The sequence below is a fragment of the Geospiza fortis genome, unplaced genomic scaffold (assembly GCF_000277835.1).
Source record: "Geospiza fortis unplaced genomic scaffold, GeoFor_1.0 scaffold429, whole genome shotgun sequence".
NCBI lineage: Eukaryota > Metazoa > Chordata > Aves > Passeriformes > Thraupidae > Geospiza > Geospiza fortis.
The window spans coordinates 1505598-1522460 of record NW_005054411.1 but is presented as its reverse complement, the minus strand read 5'-3'; the positions used below and the strand labels follow the sequence as shown (position 1 = coordinate 1522460).

The 16863-nt window shown below is 34.6% G+C and overlaps 2 protein-coding genes across 2 annotated transcripts in view; one reads left to right on the top strand and one right to left on the bottom strand.

Annotated features, from left to right (window-relative positions):
* Positions 1-16863, top strand: part of IMMP2L (inner mitochondrial membrane peptidase subunit 2) — a 398309-nt gene that overhangs the window by 167879 nt on the left and 213567 nt on the right. The window lies entirely within an intron of this gene.
* LRRN3 (leucine rich repeat neuronal 3) overlaps positions 1-16863 on the bottom strand; it is a 32387-nt gene that overhangs the window by 14898 nt on the left and 626 nt on the right.

The following is a 16863-nucleotide window of genomic DNA, read 5'->3' as shown; positions in this document are numbered from 1 at the left end:
CAGCTTTGGTGTGTGACTTTGTCTGCCAGTGCTTATACATGTGAACTAAATATATAGTTTAATTCTCTTGTAGTATAATTATCCTTCCTTCAGGCAATAGTTTTCTCCTTCTTTGATATTATAATGATATAAAAACCACCTGTCTGTCTCCTTGAAAATGACTTTGTGTCCTCTGTTAATGAGCTAGGAAAAGTCACCTCAAGTTGCTTTAACATTCTTAATACAAAGAAAACAAAACATGGAAAGGATTTGAAGATCAAAATCCATAGTAGTCCTTAGGTTTGTTTAAGTATGCTTTAAGCTGTCCTTATCATCCTATCCTGTTGCATGTGGGAAATGCAAATTTTGAAAGTAAATCCAGATTTGGAAAATGGAGTGCAGAACACTGACTTTTCTAATTCCTGTATTTTCAAACCTTGACTAATGAGGTTCACTTTCCATTACTGGTTGTGGAGAATGATCCAGATGTATTTCTGAAATTTCAGTTCTGAATCTCTGGTAATCCAGTAATCTGCAGTTGGTTAAAGGTTGAGATTATTCTGTGATTAAATGAATACGCAAAGCATCACATATGAATGGCTGAGAACTTGAAAAGTCCTGAAAACATTCCTTTGAAGGTGAAGAATGTTTTTCTCTGTCTCTTGGTATTCATGAGCAATAATGAGAACAACATCCAGGGAAGATGAAATAGCATTTGAAACTTATAGAAATAATGAGTAGAAAGTCGAGTAGTTATGAGGTGGAATGGCTTTGTTTGGCAGTCCTTCAGGAGCAAGCTTTTAGGACTTGCATTTCAAGCAGTAAGGAAAATACCCTAAAGGCCATAAAAATGGCCTTGAAAATTGGGTTTGGCTTGAAAATTGGGTTTTAGTTTCATTTTAATTCCCAGGTTGTTGTTAAAAATTATAATTGAATGTAAATTGATAAGATACAAAGAATTTTGCTGCTTAGTTGCCTTTTTTCTTCAAATACTTATTTTTCAAGCCTCAATTTTAAAAACATTTTAAATACTTTTTGGTATTACTAGAAGCCTACCTTGGAACAAAAATATTTAAGATTTATTGAGATATGTTCTCTCCAAAGTCAGGATGTCTCAATCCTTTTTAATGTCCTTGTAGTTTATATCATCTGGACGCAGAAAACTGATATTCACTAGCCTAATGTTTTAATGAAAGATGGCATTTCCACTGCAGGTGGAGACATAGATACTTAGTAACCAACCACTATAATTAGCTTGAAAGAAATAAAAATGGAACATTACAATTACATGTTGACAAAGATAAGGCAAGGCTTGATATTCCTTTGAACATTGTTGTGTAGTGATCTGCACCAGTCCAAAAATTTTTAGCAGGTTATGTTCTTAGTTGCTTGATCTATTACCAAACCCTTTTTTATCAAGGGAACTCAATGCTTTGATGTAAATTTTTGTTCTGTTGACAGTTAGCAAAGCATCTGAATGTTTCTCCAGGATTAGATATCCTTTTCCTTATCATGACTGCCCAGGATGATAACCTATTAAGAGGGTACCAAGGTATATTCTGGTTATAGCTAAAGCTCATGTGGTTATAGCTAGTTTGTGAATTAAAGGGCTAACTATTAGCTATGCTTTACTGATAAGCATTCATAGTTGTTTTTTTCTTAGGCTGAATAATCTCATTTTAATCCTTTGTAGCTACCAAACTAACAACTGAGGAAATGGTAAAATGAAGAAGTCTTGATAAGCTTTTTTTTCTTTCTGGTCATTCTGGTTTTCCAAGCTATTTTCAGGGTTTTAATTCTTTCAGGAATTGCTATTAGACTTCCCCTATGTCAGAGAAGTAAGAATTCTATTCTGTTAAAGCAGAAATGCTGCTATTAATGTCCCCAAATACTTCCCTATATATAAACTCAATTTCAAATGTAAAGGGGAAGGAGGCAGCATTTCTCTCCACTGAATTTGTAACAGAATGTAAAAGAAACTTACAGCAAACTATTTTTGATGAATGGGAATGTTTGCTTTGATTTATTTTGTTTTATTCTATAAAGTAGTAGATTATACACAAATGTGATCCTTGAAATCCAATGGAAAGATAAATCAGCACATTCTACTGAAAAAAAATCTTTCTGGTTCATTTGCTTAATTGTGAAATAGCATATTTTTCAAGCTGTTATTAAGGTTTGAAATGATTAGCCTTCATTAGTTTGGTAATTAGTTTAGGCAGATTGTTTTGGAACAGGCTCATTCCTGTCTTACTGCTATTGAGTCTGTAATACTTTTGTTATGAAAGTTGCTCTCGGTGAATTTTTCACCATGGTTTTAATTGCTTTCTCTTTTAAAAATAATAATAGCTAAGCAGCATGAAACAGAATTTGTTTCACTGGAAGAAAAATCCTTAGTTCCAGAGGCTACCCGTGCTAGTTTCATATTTTAATGTTTACAACTGTTAGGCTTCCATTCTGCGTGTCAGAGAAAGAACTTCCCGGGGTTACAAAACCATACCGGACAGGTTCAGGTAATTCTTTGTGCCTATCAGGCAGCATACGTATAATGCAACAGTTCCGATAGTCTTTATTATATATCCTTTTTTATTTAAATATTCAAAATTATTGGCATCAGATTTCAGTGACTTCTGTCTGATGTGACAATATTCATGGGGGCACTGACATTTGCTGCAAAACAGCATCTATTTCTTCATAAAGTAGGCACTGTCAGTAGAGCTAAAAATAAAATTTCAATGTCTGGCTGCAGGAAAGGAGGATACAGACAGAGCATTCTGCAGTATGGGCATGTGTCAGAATCCAGCTGAGGTTAATTGTGGTCTCATTTAATTTTGTGCCTGCAAACTATTCGTAATACTTATTGACTGGAAATCAACTTAAAGTAGTTCCATGCCTTTCACATCCTGATTTGTGGGATGCTGCTATGTACCATTCTTTATATTCATAGTCTTCCTGCCAGCCAGGTTCAGAGTTTAAAAGAAATATATTTGGCTAAAAAAAATTTGTCAAAGTATTCAGAATGACCATGATTTTCTTTAATATATATGTTTTTAATTTGATCATCTCAGTTGCGCCTTATATTTGTAAAATATTGCATTTAATTGTTGATTTATGCTGAAAGGATTAGGTACAAACGGGTTTTGTCTGCTAGAGGCAGATGGGACAGTAAGATGAGGGCAATGAGAAGGGTTGGGGTTTTTTTCCTACTTTCCATTCTCTTAGTCACCATCTTTGGAAGTTAACAGAGTTGGAAGTAAAACCAAATTGATGTTAAGTTAGTTCTAATTCTGCTCCATGCAGTGATTTCTAGCACTTCTCATAAAAAGAAAAAAATTTAAACATTTGTTGCTTTGTCCTTTGAGGGCTTTTTTTCCACTCAGACTAAGGCTCTCTTCCTAATGGCTGTTTGGGGACCCATGTGGTAAGAATTAGACTTCTCAATCCTTTAGGCCTAAAAGAGATGAATGAAACCAGCATGCCATCAACCTGTTACAAGAGCTCAGTGTATACCACACATAATCTGAAAAGTCTCAAATTCTAAGCCAAGCTCCATGTCTCTTTGGGTTATTGATGTTTCCTACTTTCTGCTGTGTGCTGTGATGTGTACTAGATTCTATTTACCACTTCTTGGTTACAGTAATTAACTGTGTTTTTTAATAACACTTTTTCTTTTTTCCATGTAACCAGTCTGAAAAATACACAATAATTCATATTTGTTATTTGATATGCTGAGTTTACTGTTACCTCTGTGTAATACTTTATGTTAGAGGTACTTTCAAATCAAATGACTCACTTTTCATAAACTGTTGCTTATGAACTTTGTTGAATCCAAGCCAGAATATGCTTTACAGCTGAACAATTTCAAGTAATAGACTCAGAATTCATTTTGCACAGCTTTTTGTGTGAACACAGATTTATTCCTGCAAACAAATTCGAAAAGCAGAAAAAAAAAGCAAATATGATTCAGAATGTCTGGATTCTGAATGCAATGTAACTTTTGCAAAAATGCTTAGCAATTTTTTAGACTTTTTATTTCTGTGTTATAGACATAAGTTCTAAATATACGAGGAATACTTCTAGAACTACTTGTAAACTATTTACTGTATTCTTAAGTGCAAGGAATTTGAACAGAATGATCCAGTGCACAGTGTTTTCTTTCTGCTGAGGGATGCTTTTTATGCCACTTAGGAAAGTCCATTAATTCCTGAGGGCTCAATTGTGTCTGGTTAGGCAGAGATTGTAGAATTGTGTGGTGATGAGCTTCATTTTCTAAGATAACCACATGGACATAGAGTGCCTCTGGGGCTTAGGCTTGTACAGTCACAAAAACCTTATCTTTCTGAGATAACCACATTGACCTACAATGCCTCTGGCTGTGGAAATGGTGGATTTGAGGACAGGAACTTCAAAAAGGAGGTCCCAAACCTCATTAATGGTATGGAAAGCAAAAATCATCACAAACCACTCTTTTCCATATATACAATAAATTTCTGACTGCTCTTTCCTCTCTGCCTTCTGTCAGAGATCTAGTCAACAACCCGGTCAAATTTGCATCAGTTTGTTTCTAGTGTTAAAAATAAAAATGAATTTCTATTAAACCAAAGCATATCATAATACAGAACCTACTCTGTGATATTTCATTGATAAGAAAAGTATTGCATAGACAAATCATCAGGAGGGTTCATTATAGACACAAAATTGTTGCTCTCTCGTCTTGAAACAACAAGCCTGTGGCCCTGACATTTAATCAGAGCAAGAATGGCAGTTATTGAATCTCACGTTTACTGAGACTCAAATTAAGGTGACTTACTTATTAAGGCAAATAAACTGCAAAATACTATTTTTTTAAACATATTTTTCTTTTATTAGTTTCTGCGCTTGTGCTTTCACATGAAGGGGTGCTTTGGGACACTCTACAACTGTAGAGTGACTTTTAAAAAAATTCTTTCTGTCCCTTTATCAAGTATATTTAATATACTTATTTTATCTGTTTATCTACCTAGACCAATATAAGACAAACCAAATGCAGGATTTTGTTTAAAAATAAAGACAATTATTTTTAGACTTATACCAATAATAGCTTAGTATTTGTTTCTCTTGAAAGTGTCCTTAGAGCCAGTGTTGTTTATATAAGACCTAAAGTAAGTAACAGATGGAGAGCTAGCAGTGACTCAAATGCTTACATACAGATAGATTTTACAACATGAAACCTCTGTAATGTTGAGTGGCTTTGCAAATCTCTACCCAGTGTGCCTAAATGTAATGAAGTGTTTGTAAATTCTCATAAGTAGATGGAAGATTTGATGCACTCAAATAACTAATCTGAATATTTCTTGGTAGAAATTAAATTTTATGTAGTATTTTGACTCTACTTTTACTTGTAATAGAGGTATAGATTACAGTTTATTGGTATTTACATCCTTGATAATTGTTTTGCATCTCACTATAAAAAACAAGGTTAAATACATGCATAACATATTAGAATTGCCATTAAGCAAATGATTCCAAATTAATGTTTTGCCTCTCTATGCTATGCAAAACAAATTTTCTCCAATTAATTTACAATTGATTACTCTATAGCATGTCCCAAGGGAACGCAAAAAAGCTCTGTTTATATGTTCCCTGCTATTGTGTTTCTGTAGTTTGATTAAACCAAACATCACAAGAATCCAAAAGGAAGCATATGCTCATAGCAGTAATGTCTGAGGCACTTTTAGTTTGAATGCTTCCCAAAGCCTAAATAGAGAATTAGTCTCTATTAGTTTACCCTTCCAATCCAAGATAATGCTGCCAGATCTGTTCAAAACTTCTAACCTGTTCAGGAGTTATGCTTGTGCTCTTGTTTTGCTTGTCAATCTAAGGCTATAATTTGTAGTTTTAGCTACATACCAAAATCCTCATCCCTGATAACCATAGGAAAAATGTATCTGGGCTTATTTTCTTCTGCTAAGATGTTCCTTAGCTTTTGTCTTCTTTTCAGGAATGCGATGATATAGAAGTCAACAGAGATAAGTAAAACAGGCAGAGCAACATTTACTGGTTAGAGCTTGTGAAAATAGCTAGAAGGAAGAATATTCAAACATACAAATGCTTATGTAAATTCAAGCACTTTTTAATTTTTGATTATTCTATTTCAAGTACAAATTTAGAAATATTTTTATTATCTTAATGGGCAAAGTTGTGTATTTGGAATGAGACGTGAGGATGTAACCAAGTGTTTTCCTCTATTCTAGTAAAAAAATATTTTTGTGAGGAAACCAGAAAAAAAAATCACTGGAAGATGGGAAAAAATGCTTAACATTGATTTATAACTATAAATTATGAGTTGTGGCTTGGTTCCTGAGCAGACTGCTTGGATAAAGGCCTGTCTCTAGGACCAGGGGCTGTGGATCTCCCATGGACACAGAGACTCCTTTCCAGGCTTCAAAAGGGAGAGTGACAGAGTTTTCCTTAAGATATGTTTATCAATGGCTAACTTCAGTTGACTCCCTTTTTATTATTTTGGTTATTTTGTACTACATTGAAAGACATCTCCTCATAAATTATATAGGGCCTAGATATGTAACAAAAAGATCTGCATTTTGGGGAGGGAGGACATATAATTAATGAGCAACTGCAAAATCCTTTAATTCTTACTTTGAACTAAGTCTTAATCTTTAAAAGATAATGAGAATTTGAGATCTTCATAATGATTGCCATAGAATTATTACAGAATCATAGAATTATTTGGGTTTAAAGGGACATTAAATGTCATCTTATTTCCAACCCCTCCCACCATGGGCAGAGACACCTTCCACTATTCCAGGTTGCTCAGGTCCGTATTACACTTTGGAAGATGATATCCTATAAATCACTTAAGAACTTTTGAAGTCTTTATTTATTTGTTATAGATGTCTACTAGAACTGTACTAAAAAAAGAATGCAGAAAACAACTATCAGGTTGGACAGAGTATATATTTTTCTCCATATAGCTCCTAATCTTTGTTTTTAATTCACACATAAACCATAAAGAAAATGAGTTTACAAAAAACATACAATACTCTTTCTTTAATATGCTTTCTTAAAACTTTCATAAAATACATGGACATGCTGGCACATGAAGTTCTGAATTCTCTGTTGTTCTGAGAGATCCTAATAGAAGTGCACAATATTATTCTTTTATAGGCTGCTCTGTACCTCAGAAATAAACTGGGTAACATGTGGCAGTTGCTAGGGTAACCAGTTTTTGCATTTTGCAGAAAAAGTCCAAGAATAAAACACATGTAAATTGGCAGTGTGGAGAGCAGTATCATATACAGTCTCATATCCTCAATTTCTTCTTTATGGTTTTTCTCTATACTATTTACATAACAATGAATTAGATCTACTTCATCTTTTATTTTGAATCTCCCATACACTCGTATTTTGCATGGCTATGAAAGGCATTTAAGCTTTCAACTGCTAAGCTTAAACTGGTTTTTGCCCTGTCAAACTATCTAGATTTACTGTCAATGAAATATAGCTGTGGTTGCTGTAAGTGCTGATCATGTTTGCTGTGTGTGATTATCAGGGCATGTAAACAGATATTAAATTGAATTTTAAAAGTTGTCCTTTGCACTTAAATATGATTTCCTGTAATTGTTCAAATTATTCAAATTCCATTAAACATCTATCTTGACTATGAGAGTCTGAGTTAAAAGCCAGCAGGCATTTAGAAAGACAAGATTTTCTTGTTCTCACAAGAGTCCTATTTAGGACTGAACTGGAATTCCTTTTAAAGCAAAGCTTTCTGTGCTTGTTTTGGAAAATGTTTGTTAATAAATTCTGCAAATTACTGCATAATAAGAAATGCATCCTTGTTACAAGAAGAAATTATTTTATAATGAATCATTAACATTTTGATTTGAGTTACATTCAAATACTTAACCCTAGTGAATGCCAACAAGCAGACTTTGCCTGGAAGATGTAACGGTCATAGATAAACATATCCTATATAGACTATTATTTTGTTGAAATTCTTCTTCTAAAACTTTTTTCTTCTTCATACTTTTGAGTTCAGAGTATTCCAGAATATTTACTTAGGGAGTTGCTGCAATACTGGTGATAAATATCAGCAATATAATTTACTTTTTTTCAGAAACATTTTTCTTTAAAAATATTATCAAATTATAGCTTTTACCCAAGCTAAAGAATAGAAATGCAATCTGTCTGCATGGGGTGGTTCTAATATGAGAAAAATGCTTTAAAGGCCTTCCCAACCCTCCCTTTAAACGTAGTACTAAGTAAATCTCATGACAAAGATTTTATGCATATGCTGAACTAAAAGCAGAAAGGACTGTCTTATGTTATCTACTGATAAGATCAGAGCAAAGGCTGGAATTTAGTGCTGCAGCTTAGTTCTGTCCTGCTTTACACTCCATGGCTTCCATGAGATTACAGGTATTAGTATTGTGTGGTTCTAGTTTGTTGTCCTTTCCACATTGCTTTTTTCAAAGTTAGGCCTTACATGGTGTCCATTTAATCGTCTGTAAAAGGGTGCTCTAAATTTTAGGCAAATTTAATTGACCAATTTGTGTTTTTAAATTACTCTGGTAAAGTATCTTGATAATCTTGACATTGGAGTAAGTAACCTTGATATTGGTGATAACTATGGAAACTCAGCATAAATAACGCCTTCAGACTGACAGGTTTTCTCAGCAGAACCACTTCTAATGAAACTCATTGCAGGTTTATAACATGTAAAGAGTGAAAGAGTTTTAAGTATATTCAGTACATGAGGTAAAATACCATGCTAGGAAGTTAAAGCCAAAGTTTAGCACTTAATATGAAGTGGTTATTATGCTAACTCTAATGCATGATTGCTAAAGCTGTATTTTTGAAGCTGCATATAAAACTGTAGTGTATTCAGTCCCAGATCTGTGGAAAACACTGAACACCTGGCTGAGCAGAAATACAGAGATTACAAATTAAGATGGTAATGTTTCAGGGAATCATGCTTCTCTCTTCGTAGAAAATAGTTGCTTTCTGTTAACTGAATAAATATAGTGTGCTATTTTAAAATTTTTAAACAAGCTAGTAGGACATTTAAAGCATTTTTAGTGTTCTGCTGGGATTTCATTGAAGTACTCTTGTAGGTAACAGCAAAGCAAATATTGCCTCATGTCCAAATGGGGTTTTATTTCCTTTAGCAGTCCAGCAGACTGTCTGCCTTTTCAGAACTTTCAGCTCCATACAACTAGCTCAGAGACAGATTGAACAGTGCCCTTCACCTCTAGTAACATCTAAATTGCTCTCATGTGATGCAGTCACACCAAGACATCTGAGTAGGCTCCGATGGCAGTGGTGCTGTGCATTGTTACCCAGGGCAGAGATGGCAGAGAAGCAAGCCTTTATATTGAGAGCATCATCATGGCAGAGTCAAGTGGAAGGGACCTCAGGAGCTCTTTAGTCCATCCTCCCACTCAAAGCAAAGTCTGCTCTTATGCCAGACAAACTCATGGAAGGTAAAAATCAAACTGGAATTTCTTCCTTCTTGCAAATCTTGTTCTTTGACCATTCCATTGCAAACAGATCATGGTGGATTCAATATTGTACTTCAACATCCCCCCAAAAAAAAAAAGTATTTCAAAGCAATGCTAATGCAAATTTAATTTTTTTGGAATTGAACATTTTCCTCAGCCCTGAGCATTGATTACTCTTTATTGAAAAAATAAATATCTACCTTGTAATTAATGATGGAGTAGATGGCTTTAACAGAATTTGTTCAGACTTTCTGAAAGTTTGGCTAACCTCTATTGAGAGATTAAATAGTAGTATAGTGGATTTATGCCACAACTTTTAATGTGCTTATAGTAACATTAAATCCATTTACTACAACTAAAGTAGTTGTAAATGGGTAGTCTACACTCTCAACACAACCATTCTAGTTTTCCTGACATATTTGTGTCAGGCACAGATATTGTGTGTTTATTTAAACTTTTTATAATTTTTTCTTAATTTTTAATGTTTTCTATACTTGTTGCTAGGATTAACATAATGACATACCAACACAAGTTGCTTTTTGAAGAACTGATACATAAACCCAACTTAAAACAAAGTAAAGATTACGAATACTTAATTCACATTCACCTAAGATAAATGGAGATGGTTTTGCTCCTTTTTGTGAATTTTTAGTAAACCCCAGAAGCTGTCAGAGTGGTAATGAGAATAACATTTGAAAATCAGCAAGTTTATGGATTTTCCAACCCTTAAAAGAGCAAAGGGTATTTCAGTAGGAGCAGAAGGCCAGGACCTCCAATATGAAAATTCCAGATATGTGAATCTATATACTTTGCTTGAACTGAAATGACCAAAAATCCTAAATGTACTTAACAATTTTGACAATGTATAGGTAATTTAAGATTTTAGCATTTAAATCTTTGAAATTGTATATAATTTTAGTTATCTATTCTAGTTACAGTTTACTGTTAAATGATACCTGCTGAAGACAATATTTAAATGCCTAATGAAGGCACTTGCATCTGCATTGCCTTGAGTAGCCTCATTAAAATGACTCTATTCACTAAATCCCAGGCGATTGCTTCCTATCAGAGGGAGTGTGGGGTTTGTATAATGCCAAACATGCATATTATCCTTGGGAGGAAGCGAGAAATGCAGAAATATTTCTGGGCAGTTCCTCAGATTGACTGGCTCTTCTTTCTGCCCAGGAAAGAGCTCAGCAGTTTGGCTGTTGGTGTTGGAGGACAGGGTACTTTTCCTTATTTTCTGCAGCTTAGAGTTTGGAGTCTAACCCTGGAATAGTATGCTGAATATCCTTTTTGTCTCTTATTTTACAATAAAAATAAAATGAGTGAAAGTGTGTTTGTCTGATAAAATATTGATGACTGGATAATCTATATCAAAGCAACATTCAGAAGAATATGTTATGTGAATTATACATGCTGGGTGAAATTGCTATTCAGACAAACATTTCTAGCTTAACAGATCATTATATTTGCAATTACCTCATTTTGTCTTCTCTCACCTCATAAGGATACCTCTATAAACTGGTATAATCATTATTAATCATTCAATTTCTCTCAAGTACTGTTGAGTTTTAGGCTTGTATTGGGCTTGCCAGCAAGTAACTGGCCAAAATCAAAAAGTAAAATTACTGCATTGTGAGACTGTGATGAAATAGTGGCTCTACAGTCTCAGCTGTCATTTCAGAAAGTTAACATGGTGCATCTTGTGTAAAAAAGAAGTATGTGTTCAAAATGTTGTAATACACACAATATCTAGGATAATCTTATAGTGTTATATTTAGGAGGATAACCTAAGTAACTTTGTGTTGTTATAAAATGATATTAAATAGGAGTTGTGCAGACAATGTCCCTCAAGCTACAGTGGTCATGAAGCACCACTTGGCTGTAATTATAGTTTTCATACTGAAAGGCTTTTATTATTTGTTTAGAATTTGAGAAGAGAAAATACCGTACTTCATAAATTGATTGAATTGTTTCAGAACATCCTTTTGCAGTGCAGAGGGAGGAAGAATTTTTACTGCACTGCTTGATTTCTGTATGGAACACACAAAAGAGAGCAGTTTAGTATTATGTAGTGGGTTTGGAGCTGTTGTTACACAGAAAAGAGATTTTTCTAGAAGACTCAGCTCTCGTGTAAGCCTTGACCAGTGTGGTCTTTCCTGTCTCTCAGCTCCTTCCATGGCATGGAACATGGAGCCAGCTGGGGTGGGGAGCTCAGCAGGTATTTCTGCACTCTGGTGGAAATGCTGCACTGCACTGCACTGCACTGGGGTGAATTAGCTCACTGTTAAGTGTCATCTGCAAAAACTGCTGATGCTTGACATGACCTCTAGAGAAAGCTGCTTTCCAGAAGGGAGAGGAAGTTCAGTGACTTGAGAGAACTTGGCAACAGGAATGAGCTTGGGGTGAAGAAACAAATGTGTCTTTCTAGTCTTTCTATTTATAGCTACTGTGACACTAGCTAAAATCTTTGAGAAAGTTCCTGTCTTCACATAAAAATTATTCCTGTCAAGATGGAAAATTTTATTAGTTCTTTAGGTACTGAATAAATCACATAAATATGATATAACAACACATATATATCTGTTTTCAGCAGAGATATGCTACTATTGTAAAGTAGGAGACATTTGTATTTATCCTTATTCAGGGAATGAGTCCCATAATTGTACTTATTGAAATACCTCCCAAATCTGGTACATATTGCTCATTCTATTTCAAATAAGAATGACTTTTTGTATTAGCACCATGACAAAATGAACCAACCCAGTTTCCTTTAACCTCTCCACACCACACCAGAAGAGCCCTAGTAATGTCTGACCATCAGGTTGCCTTTTTAGAGACAATTTGAGAGTCATCTTTTCTTATCCAGGATGATGGTATAATAGCATAGTACTATGGCACTTTAAAAAAATGTCTCAATGGAGAATGTTGCTCTTCATTGTGTGTTCTATTACACCACAGGTGTTTTTTTTTTTGTTATTCCATAACTTATTAAATAGGTAATTTCTGAAATTGTCTGATCCCTAGACATATAATTGTATAAGAAGTTTTTTTTTCTTGTTTTTTTTTCATACTAGTAGCTGGATGCCCAGGGATTTTTGGTGCAGCTAAACTTATGACTTGTACCTTTTTTATGCCAAATGTTATAGAGAATTTAAAGTATTTCCTGGCAGACGGGTTGCTATTTGCATAACAAGAAATGTCTATTAAAAGACTCTTGGGGTAATACTAATAATCAGCAGACATTTTGAAAAAATATTCTCTGTAGCATTTTATTTTGCTTTGCAGTGTTTACCTCTAAGTACAGATGCTTATTCAGGAAAGAGAAAAGCTAAATTATGTCCTTTGTGCCAGTGTTGTCAAAAAGCATTTCCCAGTTTGACTGAGACTGTGGGAGCTGGGAGCACAAAAGAGGCAAAATTCTTTTCTACTCTAATACAGAGGTCAGTAGAGTTAAACTACCATTAAATTTGGGGCAGATATTTTAATGATTTCCAGAAATACAACAACTGAATAGAAATAATGTGAATACAGGGATCTTATTTCTTATTTCCTTTCAATTAGACCACTGCTGCTTGTGGCCAAGCTGAAAGAGACTTGAGATAAATCTTTTGTGAAAAAGAAGTATTTCTAAATGAAGGATAATGGTTTTGAGGATATGCTGTATGAATTTGTGTTTATAAAATGAAACTTCCCCTTTGTTTTAATGTCTGCATTTGTTTTTGCTTTGAAGAAAAGTAAGCAGTTTGGTAAATGCTAGGGGTGAGAGCATGTCTGTAGCTTGTATTATGGTTGATGTTCCATGCATAAAGAATATGAAATCCTGTTGGCAGAGAATTGGATCAAGCAAAATTTGAATGTAGTTTGTATTTGACCCTCATGAAAATACTCTTTCACAAGGTGCCACATTGAGCTATTCCATGAAGAACCCAATGTAAAATAATCTTATTGACACCCATATTGGATCTTTCTCTGGTGCAGATGAGTATAGCTCCATGTGCTGAGCTAATAAACATTTATCAGTTCAGTTCAGTTGAGGGTATGACTTTATGGAGGAAAAATTGATTAAATCATTTATAGACTTTTTGTATAACACTGAAGGTCATACTGTTGATTTAAATAAGTTCTTTATAAACTACACCATTTCACAGTAACGGCTTTTACCAGTTTGTGGACTGGTCAGTTGAATAAGTAAAAGGCACAGTAATTCCTTTTTACAGTTACATTACAGTTTTAATGAGAAGCATTGATTTTTCTCTTAATACTAATGTGTTTAATGACCTTTCTAATGACATCTGTCACTACTGTTTCTTCTCAAATTCTACTGGCATTTTCTTTCAGTGAATCAAAGGATTTCAATTGCTTGTTGTGTTGTTGGAATGAGAATTAGTATTCTTTTAAAGTAGTATGAAGGTTTGTAGAAGTCATATTCTGTTAAAAAATAATTAGAAACTATCTGATTTTTGATCTTCAGAAAAATTTTAGAAACTCTCCATTCCTTTGTCTTCAGAAAATAGTTTCTTGAGTGCTACATGTGAAATTGGTTTTTCATTGTCGGTTTTTGCTTCTTGACATGAAGTTGAGTTTGTGGAATTTGACATGGAAGAGTATGTTAAGGTAGTTTCTGACAATGTCTCTTTCAAGAGTTTTGTTTTCCTTCAGCTTTTAATGGTACTATCTGAAGAAAGGACATATGAATTAACTAAAACAGTAATGTACCATGTAACACTAAAACTATCTATATATAGTTCAAAAAGGTATACTTTTTCTCTCTGTGGTGACTTTTCTTTCAATTGTAGATAGAACTTGTCTTGAAAAAGTCTTTTTGTTTTCTACTGCTTATCTTCTTCTATTGTTTTAATACTCTAAAACTTGGCTATTAAATACCAGTCTAACTTTAATTAAGAGTGATTGTCAGCAAGCTGCAAAGCTTTTGGCTAGCTTTTAATTGTTAATACAATAAAGGTTATGGGTGAGAGTCAAAGAAGGTGGCTCCAACACTCCTAAATGGTTTGCTCTGTCTTGCAAATAGTTTTGTTTTCTAGTGACAAAGGACAAATGATTACAACTGAAAAGCAGGATGTGAATATTTTCATAAGCTGCTCAGTCTTGATCATTTAACAAAGATTATACATTATATTTTTGATCTGCATTCCAGGTAGCAATGTTGCTTAGTTGATGTGGTCTAGTTCAGGTGCAAAAATGAAGTACTCACCCACTTCAGGGTACTCCAAGCAGGCGTGCTCTGATGTCATACTCAGAGCTGCCACCCTAAAAGACGGGACTTTGGGGTTACCATAACAACATCAGCCAGTCGTTGGCTGACACTACAACATTATTGCAGAAGCTCTGAGGGAGTATTAACCAAAATACAGTCACCATACATTTTGCCTGCTTTGCTGGTTAAGAATGTCTGTGCTGTGTAGAGAAGCTTGATCTACAGCATGTTTTCTGTACATGTATGATTGAAATGGCCATATTTTTCTAAAGCTCTCTGGCTATCTGTATTATATTTTGAAGTAGCACGTTAGAGTATATGTGGCAAAACCCAAGATGCATTTCTGTAAAGTTACTCATATTTACTTATTTTCTACATTAAAAATGAATGAGGATAAACATTCAGAATAGCTGAGAAGATAGTGAAGCATGTAGAAAAAGTTTCCTGAGTAGTCCTTTGCAGATAGCATGAAGAGATCAGAATCAGGTTTTCTCTACTTATTTTATAGCACGTTTTGTAAAAATCCAAACCAGGAGCTGGAAATGCTTGTTGTGCACATGCCGTGTGAATGAAAACAGGATATTTAATTAATTAGACCAGAGATTGTGTTTCATATAATAAAATAAGTCGGCTTGCTTTAAACAGGTTTCACAGACCACCTAAAATAGAGGAAGCAAGCTTGCCAATAGCAGGAGCTAATGCTTCAGTACCTTTCATTTTGTACTCTGAAAAGAAAACCTCTTCTTAAGCTCATTCATTTTCCAGAGGGAATGTCGAATGCCGTGGCATATTGTCAGAGCTGCTTTATTGTCACCATTTACAAAGGTCACCTGAATTAATTGACTTCTTACCATAAGTATTGTTAAGCTACCCATTTCCTGACATTTTTGGAAAGGTGACAGTCTTAAAGCCAGTGGCTATCTGTTGATGGTTCTTTCACAGTTTGTTTCTCAGAACATAGTAGCTCTAAAATTACAAGTAAATAATTACATTGGTGCAAAGGAACAGAATCTTTATGATGTTCTCCAGAGTTCACAGGAGTGAGGGGGCTGAAGGGAGAAAAAGGGGTAGGAAAATAATCAAAATACTGAGATGTTTTTTAATACAGATGTAGTACTCCAAAAAGCAAACAAAAGCATACAGGAAGATGCAGATTGTATTTTTTTCACTTTGAAGCATGCATTAGAGGGCTAACCTGTATTTTTCATGGTTTAAAGTAAAATCTGTCTCTGTCTTTCACTGATGCATGAATCACAGATCCATGCTGATGCACTTTACCAAATGTGTTTTCATCTAAAGGATACTGAGGTACTCTGATACTGCATGGAAGAAATGACATACACATGCATAAGCACAAGCACATTAGACAACTGTAGTGCTAGCCTGGAATTTTAAGTTGATTAGATTGGTTAAATAGAAAATCACTGATATTTTTCTAGCCCCCTTCATTTGCTGCCTTCTCCTTCCCCCTGTGTTGGGTTCTCTTTCTCATCAGCAGTGCTGGGCAAAAACTCCAGCTAGACATGTGAAAACAAAGACATGGAAAGCAAAGGCAAACAGTTCTGAGCCTTGCTATACTAAAACAGGCAGAGCTTTTATAGTGATGGATTTAAACACTCTCCTTCCATGTAAATAGAGACACCCTGCTGAGATCCTGTTAATTACCAAAGAAGATTAGAACTCCTCCGCTTAATGTGATCCTTTTTACCTAACGTCAGTTCCAGCTGCATCAGTAATCAGACATTCACAGTGTCCCTTCTGACTGGAAAGGGGATGTTTTTAAGCAAAGTCATTTGCCACAATCCTTAAGATGTAGCCTGGCAGAAATTCAATAACTGTTTGTGATATGCTCATTCAGCCTCATTGCTCAGTGGTTTTAGGTCTTGACATAAACAGCATTTCCCTTAATCCTAGCACTGGAGAGAAGAAAGGAAGCTGTCCTGTATTTTGTTTTATTGGTTTCAAAACGCAGAGCAAGTGTTTAATTTAATATTGCCTCTGAAACACCAGTGGAAACATTCTTCTTTTACATTTTTTTTATCCTTTGATGTTCTTTCAAGCTAACAAATGCACAGATCTAATACTATTGCAAGCATGCTTAGATTATCTCTGGCATAAAAAGCATATTGCGTTTGCATTTCTGTTCAGGAAGTAATATGTGAA